The sequence below is a fragment of the Benincasa hispida genome, chromosome 12, assembly GCF_027475165.1.
Source record: "Benincasa hispida cultivar pf3 chromosome 12, pf3_genome.v1.1, whole genome shotgun sequence".
In the NCBI taxonomy this organism is placed as follows: Eukaryota; Viridiplantae; Streptophyta; class Magnoliopsida; order Cucurbitales; family Cucurbitaceae; genus Benincasa; species Benincasa hispida.
Window position 1 is genome coordinate 56293468 of NC_143489.1, and position 16645 is coordinate 56310112.

The following is a 16645-nucleotide window of genomic DNA, read 5'->3' on the forward strand; positions in this document are numbered from 1 at the left end:
TTTGAAAACTTCTTCTGACTTAGACTACAATTTTCTAGACTAAACAAGTCCACTACTTGGCCCAAACGTTTTCCCGAAGATTTTGGTGTGATTTTATGAATGTTTATGGCTTGTTTGGATTACATTTATTATTAAGAAGTATTTATTTTTTAGGTGGTTTTAAAAACAAACTTGATTGATATTCACATAATTTTATGAGTTGTTTAAATGAATTTTGTCCATTAAATGCATTTTTTTATCAAAATTAATAAGAAAAATGCTCACATGGCATAAATGTCTTCTCTGTTAATGAAAAAAATATATTCAAATGGTAAACTAATTTTTAGTTAAATAGCTAAATCTTAAATTTACATGAGAGCAAAAATTAAACTGAATCGTTTGTGTCAAATGAGTTAATTCAATTAGTTAGTTTTTTATTACTTCATTTCGAGAACAAATTTTCAAATAAATTTTGTTTGATTTTTTTTTTAAAAAAAAACTAAAATTGATTTTAGAAAAGAGAAAAAAAAAAACGATACCCATTAAACAACAATGAAAATTTTAAATAATAGTTAAAGAAAAAAACATAATGCATTTCTTTGTTAACTAACTTGTATATTAAAAAAAAAAACTATTTTACAATTTCAAATATAACATATAAAACACAATATATTTTTATGAAAACAAAGTTCAAAAACTATTTACTTATGACTCGAATAAATTTTAAAGAACTAAACACAACTTTGAATTAAAAGGTTAAAATTACATAATTTTTCTCAAACCATCTTTGTTTTTTTTTTTTTTTTATAGAATCCCAACCTTCTTCTATGGTTGCAGCTGCCAATTGGGAGAATTTAAAATAAAATTCATTGCATGTGGGTGATTTTGATGTTAGATAAGTGAAATTAAAATAATAATGAGTCAATTATTTATATTACAATACCAAAATATTAATATATATTTCTTTGTTAATTTAATTATTTAAATAATTTTTTACTTTATTATAAATTTTGTTACGAAGTCGAAAATATGAAAAAACTAAAATAAAAATTACCTTATCCAAATCTGGAACTTGGAGAACAAGAAAAATATTCTAATGACAAGTAGGAGAAAGAGGTTTAAGCAACAAATGAAAAATAACAACAAAATCTAAGAAACACATAGCGACCATTAAAAAACGGCATCTCTTGTATCCGGTTTCTTATTTCTTCTTCACATTAATGAGATGATGATTTCTTTAGAATTTTTTAATGAATTAGATAAATATTTTTATTTTTATAAAAGATATTATATGTAGATAAATATTTTATTTTTATACAAGATATTATACGAGAAGAGATAGGAGAAATTGAATACCATAAATATGATCATTGTCTAATTTTTTTCTCTCCCTTTACCATGTTTCGACCGGTGTTATTGTGCTTTATAGAAATGAACCTATATTTTATGCCAATTTGAGATAACAGGAATAATGTTTCAATATCAATCACAATACAACAAGCATGTTCTCACTCTATACTCACCCACACATAATAATGTCTCAATAACATAAATCCGATGTCAAGCTTAATCCATAGCAAAAATGCAAAATAATTAATTGCCCAAGTCAGGCAAGGCCAAATATATATACATTTTAAAAATATATAAATGGGTTATTTTCATATAGAAAACTTTTTTGGAGTAGATTAAGATGTGAGATTTATGGGTCACATTCTTAGAGAACGTTTGCTTGAGGTTTTACGAATGTTGGATAATAAAATGATGTCTGAATGCTTGGAATCAAAAATTATATTTGTATTTAATTTATGAAATTAAATATAATTAATTAATTAAAAAATAAATATAATTCAGCGTATTGATAAAGGTTAACTAATTAAGAATTGATAATAATTTTAATTATAAATATTTGAAATTTGAATTATTTAAAATTAAAATTAATTAATCAATATACTAAATGAATGTAATATTAATTATAATCTAATTTTTAATTATTTTTATAATTAATTAAGTTCAATATTAGTAATTTTAATTTTAACTAAATAATATAAGAAAATATATTTTAATAAACAATATATTATAATAAAAGTGAAAAATGAGATAAAAATATGATATGTTAATAAAGAATATCAATAAAGAATACTTAAAAAAATTTATACGTTTAATTAGAAATATCAAATTAAAATTAATCTCAATAAGCAATTGGTTGATTATAAAAAAAATATATAATCAATTATTATTCTTGAGATAATTTTGTGTATTAACAAAATTTAACTAATTCTAGTTTTTTAACTAATTAATTAATTGTTTAAAAAAAATATTTGCATTCATTTAATAAATTTTTATTATAAAAATAAGTTAGGTAAATATTTAATAAATTATTATTGATTTATTAAAATAAATTTTATATTGATTTTGTTAAATTAATATTAATTAATTAAATAATTAACTATAGGGAAATCTTACCGAAATTAGGCCATCTTTTTGGTATGCCATAAAATAAAGAAAAATTTTCATATAAAAAAATGTCAAAATAAATATTGATAGACTGTCAATCACATAGTATCAATGATAGACTTCTATCCGTTTCTATCATGACTAAACATTGATAGACTTCTATTAGTTTGTATCGACCTCTATCAAAGAAGATTAAATTTTGTTATTTTGTGTAAATAATTTTTTTTATTTTTCTATTTTTTAAAAATCTCCAAAAGTTTTCAAAAGGAAAAAAAATTATAGAGAGGAATGATGATAATATATCAATAATTGTACTTGTCTCACCTATTTTTTTCATATATATATACACATATGTATGTATGTATATGCCTTACCAAATTTAAATATTTTAAAATTCATTTGATATTGATGTACAATCTAACTTGTATGTTTGTTTTTTATTTTAAATTTTATCTTTAAAATTTTGAGAAAAAAAATCTTATTCCTCTTTGAATCTTGAGGATGATTTCTATTTGATCTCTAAATTTACTATTATATTTTATCCAAGTTTTGAGTGTAGTTTATATTTGATCCCTGGTTTAGGGTGTTCAGAAAATCCGACAACTTAAACTACCAATACTACTTAACCCAAACTATAAGGGTTGTGTTCGGTTAGTTTTATTCTTGGGTTGTGTTGGATTGTATTTTTTCTATTTTTGTTGGATTGGATTAGGTCTCGGGTTGGTTGAATAAAAATCATTGGAGCACAACTGAAGAACTTTCCTTTACCTTGAACTCGACAATAACTCAATGATCTAAAGGTTTCTGCAAGATTGGGATGACATGATTTACTCCTTACTCTATTTCAACAAAAAGTTTAACAACTTTTGCTTCTACATACCTCTTGATTCTTGGGAAGATGACCGTACCGTAAATACATAGGCAAACTCCCATGTGTAAGACTGATTAAGTAGTCGATGGGATATAATTTCTTCCCTCTTTGGCTTTCATCTGCTTTTTTTTATATCAAATACATGAACGTTACCAGAAACTCGGTCAGACACATATACCTTACTTCTGGTGCAAGGTGGTATGTTGATCAAAGCTTGATATTCTTTCATAGTAAGAGTTGTGTAGCAAAGCCTGTAATGTTGACGTATTAATGCTTGCATACATGAGATCAAATATGTTTTCATATACTTTTGCAAACTCTACTTTGTGCTCCGAGTTTTTCCATAAAACCTTCAAATATTCTAGGTTGTTACAGTTAAACTGTATCCGACATGTCTAAAAAGTGGAACTTCCATCTTCTTGGGCCGGGCCAAATCGTCTTCGATTCTAGGCTGGATATTCCTTTCCATGAGTCTTCATTAGGGATAATTTGGGCAAATACACTTGCGTGTCTACCATCCTAAGACCAAGTGTAAATACAGATGAGTCTAGATGTAAATACATGATGTAGGAAAGAAACAAACGAAGGTTCAAACAAGCTAGTGAGGTTGATATTAACACCCTAGTTGACACAGGTTTCCAAAATGGTGTATAATCATACTTATCACAAACAAACAATTATATTTACAAAGGATGTTAAAAATTTAATAAAACATATTAGATGTCGATCTCGGACTTCCAAAAGATACTTCCTCACTTCAAGATTCAAGAAAATCAAACTCCCAAATATTTCTAGAATCCATCATCGTTTTTTTAAATGTAAATAAATGAATAAATTGAAAATAAAATAAACAGTAATTATTTATAGAAAATATGTATAAAGCTAGATAACTACTATGTGATAAAGAAAAAATAACAATAGCAACCAAAAAAAAAAATAGTAGTATAATAAAGAAAAATTGAAATTTAAGAGATGAAAGGAAAGAAAAAACAAATATGAAACTCACTAATGATTTGAGGTGCGGATCCTTGGGACTACCTAATGCAACATCTATCTAAATGTAGATTTTCGTTTGTGTTATGGTGAAAAATTCTTTTGTAAGAAAGATTGGGATTTTTAGGCTACTTAGAAGAGAAAAAAACAAAAGGGGTGTTTTTGTTATCTAGATTTTTGTTGAGAAGGAGGTTGAAGTGGGGTTTTTAGTTGAGAAAGATAGTTTATAAATCCAAAACATTACTACCATTGTATTTTTTTTCTTTTGATTGGATTTATTTTAAATTTCACATTTTAACAAAAGTAGCTTGAACCCAAAATGAGTTGTAGCCTTAGGCTAACGAATTCCCAATTCAAAATTTTACTGCTTTTGTTTTCCTTTTTTCCTAACTAAATTAGGTATTCTAATTAAACTAAAAAATCACAAAAACTCCACAAATCAAAATGTATATAAAATTTAAACTTAATTAAAATAATACAAAAAAATAAAATTACATATTAATTTAAATTATTTAAAAAAGGTCGAACAAAAATAGGTTGCTATGAAATTTAGATTAACAAAAGGAAAAAAAAGCTAGTAAACAAAATTCGAAATCTTATTCTAAATTAAATCACTTACTGAATTATAATGAAATCCAAAAAGTCACCAAATTTGCTTTCCAAGGTAAAAAAAAATTCAGCAAACTTTTATTAATGCGTGGACGAAAAACTAAGAGTAAGAGATAAAAAAAATGATTAATAATAAGAGAGAAAAGATAAATGGTGAAAAGTTATATAAATAGAAGAGTCCGTTATAGAGGACAGGACAAAGGTAGAGTTGGTAATAGGACAAAGACGAGAGAGGTCCCCATTCCCATCATCGCAGGGAAATGATCCTCATCCACTGCTTTATGTCTATTTTTTCTTTGTAACTTTCTTATTGTACATTATTTTTTAAAAAAGAAAGACTGTTTTTTAAATTGAGTTCAACATATTTTTCTATGTAAATTACATTTTCTTAGGAAAAAAAATCATAAACATAAATGCATACAATTTAAAATAAAAATAAAACACGAACAATCAAAATTCATAAAACTACAACTATTCATTTTTTTATAAAGAGAAATGAAAGGAAAATTGATCTTTTTTAAGTTGAACATTATTTTCATTAGTATTTTCTTTTATATATATATATATGAGGAGCTTTATGTCCCCATACCGATTAAACTAGGAATTCTCCCCATATGTGGGGATTTTTATCTGGAAAAATGAGGGATAAAAAAGATATAGATGAATGAATTATAAAATACACATAATTAGGTAAAATATGTTTTCATCCAATGCTTTCATTTTTCATGATCTCGTTGTCAATTTATTATTATATTCATTCATGTCTATATTTTCATGTATGAATTTTTTATTTTTTTTACAATAATTTTGTTCGTTCTTCTCCTTTCTACAACAAAAGCATCATTTAAGTGATTTTTTTTAGTAAAAAGACCTATAGGAAGATTTGATAAAAGTATTGAGGAAATAGAAATAGAGAGAAGAATTGAGAATATAATCTTTTTAGTTTTAATTTTTAAAATCCCATTTTGATGGAGTGATATTATATGTTTTTATAAACATATATTATATTGTTTTTTTTCTTTTTAAGATTTCTTAAATTAATAAAATTAAATAATTTTATAATTTTATTCACTATTGTATAAATTGATTTAGGATCATGGTATTAAATAATGAACCAATATTTTGATGGAAGGTTTCATACATTAAAAAAAAAAATTAACTATGCAAACAAATTCTCTCATTACTATTATTATTGTTGTTGAAAAATATTAAGAGATTCATTTTAAAATAATAATAACAATAAGTTTTTATTTTCAAACAACAAATATTGGCATAAATATTAAAATTAAAATTTTGAGATTTGTGAAATAAATTTTCTTTATTTTTTTATTAAAATTTAAATTGGAATGTTTATTTTATGATTTTTAAACCGAATATAATACTTAAAATATTGATAAAAATATATCTATTAATTATAGAATTTTTTAACATATAAAAACTAACTAAATTTTTAAACAAAAAAAATTAACTATCTCACGTGTCCATAAATATTCACAGAATTAAAAGATTTGTTTAACATCTTTTATATATATATATATTTCAATGAATGTTAAATACCTAATATGTTAAAGCAATTGACATGATATGATTTTGAAAACTTCAAGAAGTCTTATTTTTTAGGTGGTTCTAAAAACAAACTTGATTGATATTCACATGATTTTATGATTTGTTTAAATGAATTTTGTCCATGAAATGTATTTTTTCTTTATCAAAATTAATAGAAAAAAAGCCCACATGGCATAAATGTTTTCTCTATTAATAAAAAATATATTCAAATTATAAACTAATATTTAGTTAAATAGTTAAATCTTAAATTTACATGACAACAAAAGTTAAATTATATCGTTTGTGTCAAATGAGTTAATTCAATTAATTAGTTTTTTATCACTTCATTTCGAGAACAAGTTTTCAAATAAATTTTGTTTGATTATTTTTTAAAAAATATAACTAAAATTGGTTTTAGAAAAGAGAAAACGATACCCATAAAAAACAATGAAAATTTTAAATAATAATTAGAGAAAAAAACATGATGTCTTTCTTTGTTAACTAACTTGTATATTAAAAATTTAAAAAAAAAAAAAAAAAAAATCTATTTTACAATTTCAGATATAACACATAAACAAAACACATTTTTATGAAAACAGAGTCCAAAAATTATTTACTTATGACTCAAATAAATTTTAAAGAACTAAACACTAACTTTGAATTAAAAGTTTAAAACTACATGATTTTTTTTCTCTTTTCAACCTAATTTTTAAACAAAACGAGAAGATCTTTGTCTCCTATTTTTTTTCTTTTTCTTTTCTTTCTTCTCAATTGCAATGTGCCAATTGAGAAAATTTAAAAAACAAAATTCATGGCATGTGAGTGATTTTGATGGTAGATAGATGAAAACATTAAAATAATAATTGGTCAGTTATTTATACTACAATACCAAAATATTAATATATATTTCTTTGTTAATTTAATTATTTAAATAATTTTTTAATTTATTATAGATTTTGTTACGAGAAGTCGAAAAAATGAAAACACTAAAATAAAAATTACTTTATCCAAATATGGAACATGGAGAATAAGAAAAATTTCTAATGACAAGCGTATATTAAGAGAAAGAGGTTTAAGCAACAAATGTTTTCGAAAAATTAGTGGCAAGAAATGAAAAATAATAACAAAATCTAGGAAACATATAGCAACCATTAAAAAATGACACCTCTTATATTCGGTTTCTTATTTTTTCTTCACATTAATAAGATGATGATTTCTTTATAACTTTCTAATGAATTAGATAAATATTTTTATTTTTATACAATATATTATACGAGAAGAGATAGAGGAATTGAATATCATAAATATGATCATTGTCTAAGTTTTTTTTCTCTCTCTTTACCATGTTTTGTCCTCTCCCTTTCATGCTTGAAGACATTACAAATTCTGTAATAGAAGATTTTCGTTTGTTAGTGTGATTTATAGAAATGAACCTATGTTTTATGCCAATTTGAGATAATAGAATTTCGTATGAATAACTATTCAATATCAATCACAATACAACAAGCATGTTCTCACTCTATACTCTCCCACACATAATAATGTCTCAATAACATAAATCCGATGTCCAAGTCCAATCCATAGCAAAAATGCAAAATAATTAATTGGCCAGGCCAGGTAAGGCCAAATATATGTACATTTTAAAAAAACATAAATGGGTTATTGTCATATCAAAAAACTTGGTTGAAATAGATTAAGATATGAGATTTATGGGTCACATTTTTAGGAAACGTTTGCTTCAAAGTTTTATGAATGTCTCATGATAAAATGATGTCTGGACGGAATCAATATTTGGTTGTGTATGAAAAATGCTTTCAGAATTTTATGAACAAAAATTGTGTTTGTATTTAATTTATGAAATTAAGTATGACGATCTTATATAACTATAATAGATTAATTAATTATCGACCAGCGAGAAAAAGTGAAAAATGAGATAAAAATATGATATGTTAATAAAAAATATTAATAAAGAATACTTAAAAAAATTTATACGTTTAATTAAAAAGATCAAATTAAAATTAATCTCAATAAACAATTGATTGATTATAAAAATATAAGTAATCAATTATTATTGTTGAGATAATTTTTGTATTAACAAAATTTAACTAATCCTAGTTTTTTTAACTAATTAATTAATTGTTTAAAAAAATATTTACATTCATTTAATAATTTTTTATTGTAAAAATAAGTTAAATAAATATTTAATAAATTATTATTGATTTACTAAAATAAATTTTATATTGATTTTGTTAAATTAATATTAATTAATTAAGTAATTAAGTATTGGGAATCTTACTGAAATTGGTTCATCTTTTTGGTATGCCATAAAATAAAGGGAAATTGAAAAAAATGTCATACTAGTAAAAACACAGATAGATATTGAAAGACTTCTATTAGTGTCAATCACATAGTATCAATCATAGATTTCTATCCATTTCTATCGACCTCTATCAAAAAAATAAATTTTGCTATTTTGTGTAAATAGTTTTCCTTATTTTTTTATAAAAAAATTATAAAGAGGAATGATGATAATATATTAATAATTGTACTTGTCTCACCTATTCTTTTTCATATATATATATATATATATATATATATGCCTTATCAAATTTAAATATTTTAAAATTCATTTGATATTGATGTACCATCTAATTTGTATGGTTGTTTTTTATTTTAAATTCTATCCTTAAAATTTTGGGGAAAAAATATCTTATTCCTAGCGTGATTTATATTTGATCTCTAAAATTACTATTATATTTTATCCAAGTCTTGAGTATTTATATTTGATCACTAGTTCATGGGTGTTTAGAAAAGCAAGACAACCTAAATAACAAAGATTACCTAACCCAAACTATAAGTGTTGTGTTCGGTTAGTTTTATTCTTGAATTGTGTTGGTTACACTTTTTCTATTTTTGTTGGATTGGGTTGGGTCTTGGATTGTTGAATAAAAAATTTGATCGACCTATATATATATATGGATATAGATATCTTTTTGTTTAAAGTTTAACTACTTTAGGTTAATGAATTTATGATTTTTAATATATTTTTTAAAAGTTGTGTGATGTTTGTATATGTTTAAGGTTTGTAATAAATATCATAGATATTTAATTATTAACTTTTGAAATTTATGATATTTTAGTTATTAGCTATGTGTTGTAGACAAATTTACATATTTAAATTAATAAGAAAAAATAAGTTATAATCCAACAATCCAACTCAATCCAACCCGAATTTTAAGGTTGGGTTGGGTTAAGACTTTATTTGGATCTTTTGGGGCTTTAGTTTTGTGTTTAGTTTAATGAGAAAACAACATGGATAGTCCAAAATGGGAGGAGCAAATGAAATTTGGCATAATTTTTAAAACAAAAGTTTTTTTTTCCCTTTTGCTTACTTCATCATTGGGTGAATTACTAAAAGGACAAAAAAAATAGCTTCTTTTTTTCTTCTGTTTCTCGTTATATATTTTTTTAATTCAATCCGAACAAGGATGGAAAGAAGGAAGAATCTTCTATTGGAATGTATGCCTTGCTCATAGTAATAAATTATTTGAAATAATGATTGATTATTTTATATATGCAATTATCCAATAAGGAAAGATCCAGGATTATTTTATGTAACTTTAGACATACATGCAGTTCGAATATCATATCGTGAGGAACTATCCTTACCGGTTGCCTTTGTGCTTTTGATGCATCTCCAAAGGACAATATTAGTTAGTTGCTTATGTTCAAATAATAACCTAAATGGTATGTAGTATATGGATAAGGTTTGGTGTCTGATCCTGCTGACACTAAGTATACGACCGTTTTATAAATGTTACGAGAGTTAAGTGTTATAAAGAATTTGATCCAAATCACTCATGTGGAAATATGCGAGTGAGGGTATCTTATACGAAGAGTTTGTATAAGACCGAACCGCGAAAATAATTAATCTCTCTTTATAACACCATTGCGAAAGAGATTAACATTTCATAGTATGACCATAGGTAACTCGACCTCAATCCTGAGTGAGTTAAGAACTCCTGTTTATGAGGGTAATCCTTTGATTTATATGGGTGAAAGTGGCCGGCCTCGCCGATTCGATAAATTTATCATTTTGGGATTTGTCCAAGTAGAGAAAGGGAAACATCGCTTCACAAGATGGATTTCACTCTTTCCCGTCTTTAGGTAAGTAGATAAAATACTTCCTTAAATGCTGACTCCCGGTTGGGAACAAATGTGCCCCTCTCTCATTGGCCCTAGGGTTTTGTTTATGGTAGAATCATAAACAAATTGTTCATTAGAGGATCAACGGGGCTTAAGAAGTGAGAGTTAATTACAAGCGTAAAACGAAAATTAAAGAGTTTAATTAATTAATCTCGAATCATTAAAACTTCTAACTTGTAGGTCTATTAGGTCCTTTGCTAGCTCACTAAGGATAAAATGAGAAATATTCAAGGGAATTTAAGTTAATTGTATATGATACAATAAATATAATGTATATAGATACGTTATATTATAGAATTAATTTTGAATGAGATTCAAAATTAAATTATATAATATAAGAGAATATTGTATTTGAATAAGATTCAAATATTAAATAATATGAATTAAATTAATATTATAATTATAAGTTAAAATTAATATGAATGAGATTCATATTAAAACTATAGATTAAATTTAATATGAATGAGATTCATATTAAAACTCTATGGTGTAAGAGGGAAAAATATTTGAATATGATTCAAATCAAATGTAATATTAATTAAATATATGATACTATTAATTAGATTAATTAATATTTATTTAATTTAATAAATTAAAAATTAACTCCCTTGCAATTATATGGGTCCCTCCTCATTAGATATTCAGAATGATTCTACATTATCGATAAGTGAAATAGAAGAAAAGTTCTTCTTGAAGAAAAAACGCATTCTCACTCACATATTATCTCAACTCTCAATCTCTCATCACTCTCATTAAACTGAACAAAGAAACTTGTTCTTCTTGACTTAATCTTCCAAAAAGAGGTTTCCATAAACATTTTCCTTGCAGAAGAATAGCGGGAAAGATCTTGGTCGTGTTTTGTTTGAGAGCCTTGAAGAGTTGCAGAGATCGTGATCATAGTGAAAAATGGGAGAAGATTGAAGAGTTGTCTTCAAAAGTTCTTCTTTTTCCTTGAAATTCTCCATAGTATAATGCATGCTTAGTTAAAATATGTTTATACTTTTGTATGTTTTCTGTAAGTTCGAAACTAAATTAAAAGCACACGTGTTCACGTGCTTCCACGTGGGATTCGATCCCTTCATCTTCCTCTCATTTCTTCTTCTGCTTTGTTATTGTCTTCTTCTCAAATCAAAGATGGAGCATGAATCAAAGCAAAACCAAAAGCGAGAAGAAGAATCCGAATGTAGGAAAAAAATTAGAAAAAATATGGCAGCCAGGAAACTTTAAAACTCATATGATATGGATTTTTTAGTGTTAGTTTAAGTAAACACACAGTGGAAGAAAACAGGAACATAAAGCATTCTAATCATTAATTTTAGTTTTGAAATAAGCATGTTCATGAGATATTAAGAGGGTTTCATATATACCTTTGAAGTGTTGGGGCTGATGCCCTAAAGTCTTGTGTCCTATAGTTTGTAAACAGTTTATACGAACATTTGTGATGTATAATATATGATATTTACTTCACTTCTTGACTTTGCACATTTGGATGTTTTATTTGCTTTACCACAAACCAATAAACTTAAAATCCTTTGTTATCATTATGTAACTTAAGCATGTATGTGGTGACATGCAAGTGGATCATGTCGTAAGTGACAACCAAAATGGTCTGTAGTATATAGATATATGAGGGAAATCTTATCCTAGTTATGCTACGGATGCAGCCCGCTTTGTAGAATAGTTACAAATGTTCTTGTCACAAATGGTCTGATCCTAATCATTCAAGTAGGGGACATGTGAATGGGGGCGTTCTATATAAAGAGTTTGTATAAGATCTAACCACGAAGTGTTAACGTCTCGTCATATAACCCTGTCCATGACAGAGACTTCACTTCATTAAGATAACCATAGGTAACATAACCTCAATCCTGAGTGAGTTGGGAACTCCTACCATTGAGGGCAGCCCTTTGATTTGTTTAGGTGCGAGTGGCCAGAGCGTCGACTCAAACCTACTACTTTGGGGAATCATCTGATTTGGGAGCTGGGAACTCAGCTTCACAAGATGGAGTTCACTCCTTCCCCGAAGTAGGGGTAAGTAGATAGATTGCTCTCTTAAGGGTTGATCCTGGGACTTGAACAATGTGGCACCACACACCTTCTCATGGCCTGAGAGGTGTTCACACATAGTAGGACTATGTTGTATTGTTCATTAGAGGGATCAGTGCTACTTAAGGAGTCAGATGTAACTACAGGGACAAAACGGTAAATTGGCCTAGCTCTACTTACAAGCATCTATGAAGGGTCATCATACTGATGATTGGTTATATCCGATGGACATAGAAATATATCTATGGTAAGAAGAGTTTAGCTGTCGGTCTTTAGTGGAATATCTGGCAGTTAACAGATGGTGGATATCGTGGCTAAAGAGTTTAGTTAATTATTCACATACCGTTGGAGCTTCAAGCCATAGGTCCATAAGGTCCCCTTGTAGTTTGGATACAAGTTGACAATCATTTTTTGGGTCCGTTTAAAATGTTCAAATTGACAAGAGGGAGTTTGATTATATATGATATAATTGAACTAGTTAATTATATATGATATAATTGATTTCATGTATGAGATACATTAATTTAGAGGAAATTGAATATAAATATGATTTATATCTAGTGGAGAAAAAATACTATGGTTAATATATGATATTAAACCATAGGTTATGAATATAATGTGATTATATTTATTATTTATTAATTGGAATGTTATGGGATAATTGGTCGGTGTCTCTTTTTTTTTCGTAACTAATGAGTAAGATGAAGAATCGTTTTAAGACACTTAAATAGTTCACAGTGTGTTAAGCATTTGATGGCATAGTGTTTGAGAGAGTCATCGCTTAGTAAATCAGAGCCTATATGATAGTGTTGTTTACTAAACGATTGCTTACACCCCCGCGCGCTACTTACTAAACAATCGTTTATCTTTTACTAAACGATCGTTTAACGTTTGAGCTTTACTAAACGATCGTATAGACGATCGCTTAGCTTTTCCTATACGATCATATACTTCACCTAAACGATCAAGCATTTTGTCTATATGATAGATGAGCCTTTCTCCCACTTGCTTGATTGTTGTATACAATCTCTTTTCCTCCTCCCCTCTACCAAATCCGAACAGAGTCCTACTCTTTGGATTCTCACTCCGAGAATACTGAAGGTTCCAAGTGGTGGTGTCGTCCCTTTTCTTCATCTATACGTGTGGAGACTGTTTGTGGTAGACGATTGGGTTTTGCTGAATGATAGCTTGTCGTTCCAGCGAAAGCGAGATTTGCTGCAAAGTTCAACTAGTAAGTTTACTTGTTCTTCTATTGATTTATCTATGAGCATGTCAGTAATTAAGTATTATGATGCATTCTGTATGTGTGAATATAAATGTAGTAATTCTATCACAATGCTTTTGAAAAGATCTGCTTCCGCTCGGAGGTACTCTTGTATAAGAGTTCCTTCATGAAGATCTTCTCCAAACTTGAAATTCAACTGCAATTTCCTCTTCTTTTGGTTGTGAACCACCACTAGGACTTTCCTACTATCCTCTAGGAGATTTAGATTGAGTTGTGGAACTCAAAAGAAGCTTGAATTTGGGAACTAAGAGAAGAAGGACAGGTTTATCACACAACTTGAAGAACACTTCTTCAACTTCAAATTTTAGGAGAAATTCAACAATTTTCTTGATCTTTTTCACTCGAAACTGAGTGTTTACATTCAGGAGCTTCAAGCAAATGTTGATTGCATGATATGGTTCCAACTCCACCTTCAAATTTGAGTTGGAAATGTAGTGCAAGGGTGACTAAGGTGTTAGTTTGAAACCCATAGTGGAAAAATCCAACTTTTGGGTTTTTCCAATTTCCTTTTTACTTTTCCATTTTGAAACTAATTTTCAAAATCAAAAATATTTTTTAATTTTAATTCTTTTAATTAAAACTGAAAATTTATTAATTTTACAAAAAAAAAATAATTTAATAATTAATTTTTCTCACAAAATTAATAATTTAATGATTATTTAAACAATTTAATTAATTTCAAATATTAAATTAATTGAACATCAACTCCACCACCATGAATCCCTATTCATGAAAGTTAATATTTAAATCATATTTAAATATTTAATTGATTATTCGATTTCGTTTAATTCCAAAATTAAACATGTAATTATATCACATATATTTACTAATTCCCTTAATTCAAATTTGAATGTGTCAAATCAACTTATCACGCTATTCTAAGGTTTATTCCGTTTGTGAGTTAGTAGGAGGACCTAATGGACCTACATGGACTCCAATGATTCGAGATTAATTGGCTAAACTCTTTATACCAAATTAACCTCATTCGTTAATTGTGGGTCACTCCACTAAAACCCAGTAGTTGCACTTCCCTCACTATAGATATATTGTGTCCACTCTCACTGTAGATATATTGTGTCCACTCGATACAACCATGATTAGTAAGTTGACCATTCACAGGTTGTTCGTAATAATGGTTGGGTCAAATATTGTTTTACACCGAGACTACCTCTTGTTCTTTAAGTTTCACTGATCCTCTAATGAATAATTTGTTTGTGATCCAATCAACAAACTGAATTCCTCTCAGGCCAATGAGAGGGTGGGGCCCATGTTCAAGACCCGGAGTCAGCACTTAAGGGAACAACCTCTCTACTATCCCTGAAAGCGGGTAAGAGTGAGTTCCATCCTGCACCTTATGTCCCCAGCTATCTAACCAGTCTTACCCCTGAAATGGGAGGTTTATTGAGTCGTCGTTGTTGAGCCAACTCTCACCTATGCAAATCTAAGGATAATCCCGAATAAACAAGAGTTTATAGTTAGCTCAGGATAAAGGTTAAGTTACCTAGGTCATCGTTATGAAATAGTCAGTCACGTTATAAAGTAAGAGTGACTTTATTTCTTTGTCCGATCTTATGCAAACTCATTGCACAAAAAGCCCCCACTCCTTATGTCACCACATGAACGAATCAAGGTCATTTTATTTGTAGCACTTTACAATTTCTTATAACAACTACAGAGTGGTTCGCATCCGATAGTATTACCATAATAAGGTATCCAGCCTTATTCGTATACTATAGATCATTTTGACTATTTATTCGAACCTAATCCACTCTTATGTTTCCACGTAAACTTCAAGTACTCATGTAATAGTCATGGATCTTTTAGTTTATTGGATTTATTTCTGAAACGAAATAAACAATTCATATATTCAATGATAACTTTATTGAGTCCACACTTCAATAACAACTTTATTGATTTACAGAATAAATAACAACTTTATTGAGTTCATACTTCAATAACAATTTTATTGATTTACAAAATAAGTTTATTGTTTACAACCACGAGTTTTAATTAGAACCCTCCATAAATATAAGATTTTAATATTTGGGAGATGAACAATAAAAATATAGCCTAATTAATTAATAAATTCATATCAATTAATCATTACTACTACTTTTGTTAGGGTTATTTTCAAATATAGGACAATGAGCTGATTTATTTACAAATATAGCAAATGTCAATATACATTTAGTGCCTAGTGAGATTTTGTTATATTTGAAAATGTTTTTGACAATTTTACCATTTAAAACAATTACTCTTTTAATTATTTATTAATTATAAATATATTATTTATAATTAATATATTTTAATTAATACATTTAAAATTAATATTTTGTGTTATCTTTAACTATTTGATCTAAAATTTTATTATGAAATATTAATATTCTAATTAATTTATATTTATTTAATTGTTTTAGCTATTAAATTAATCTTTCATATAAAATAATTAGTGATTAAATGACTAATTAATATAACGATATATTAAATAATGTTAAAATTAATTTATGACTTCATTAATTGTACCAAAGTGAGTTTAATCAACGGTAATTGGCATGACCTTCTTCCTTAATGATCAGAGTTTTGATCTCTATCATCTCAATAGTGTACTAAAAAAAGACTTGACATTATTCTCTTGCATTTATTTAAGTAATTATTTA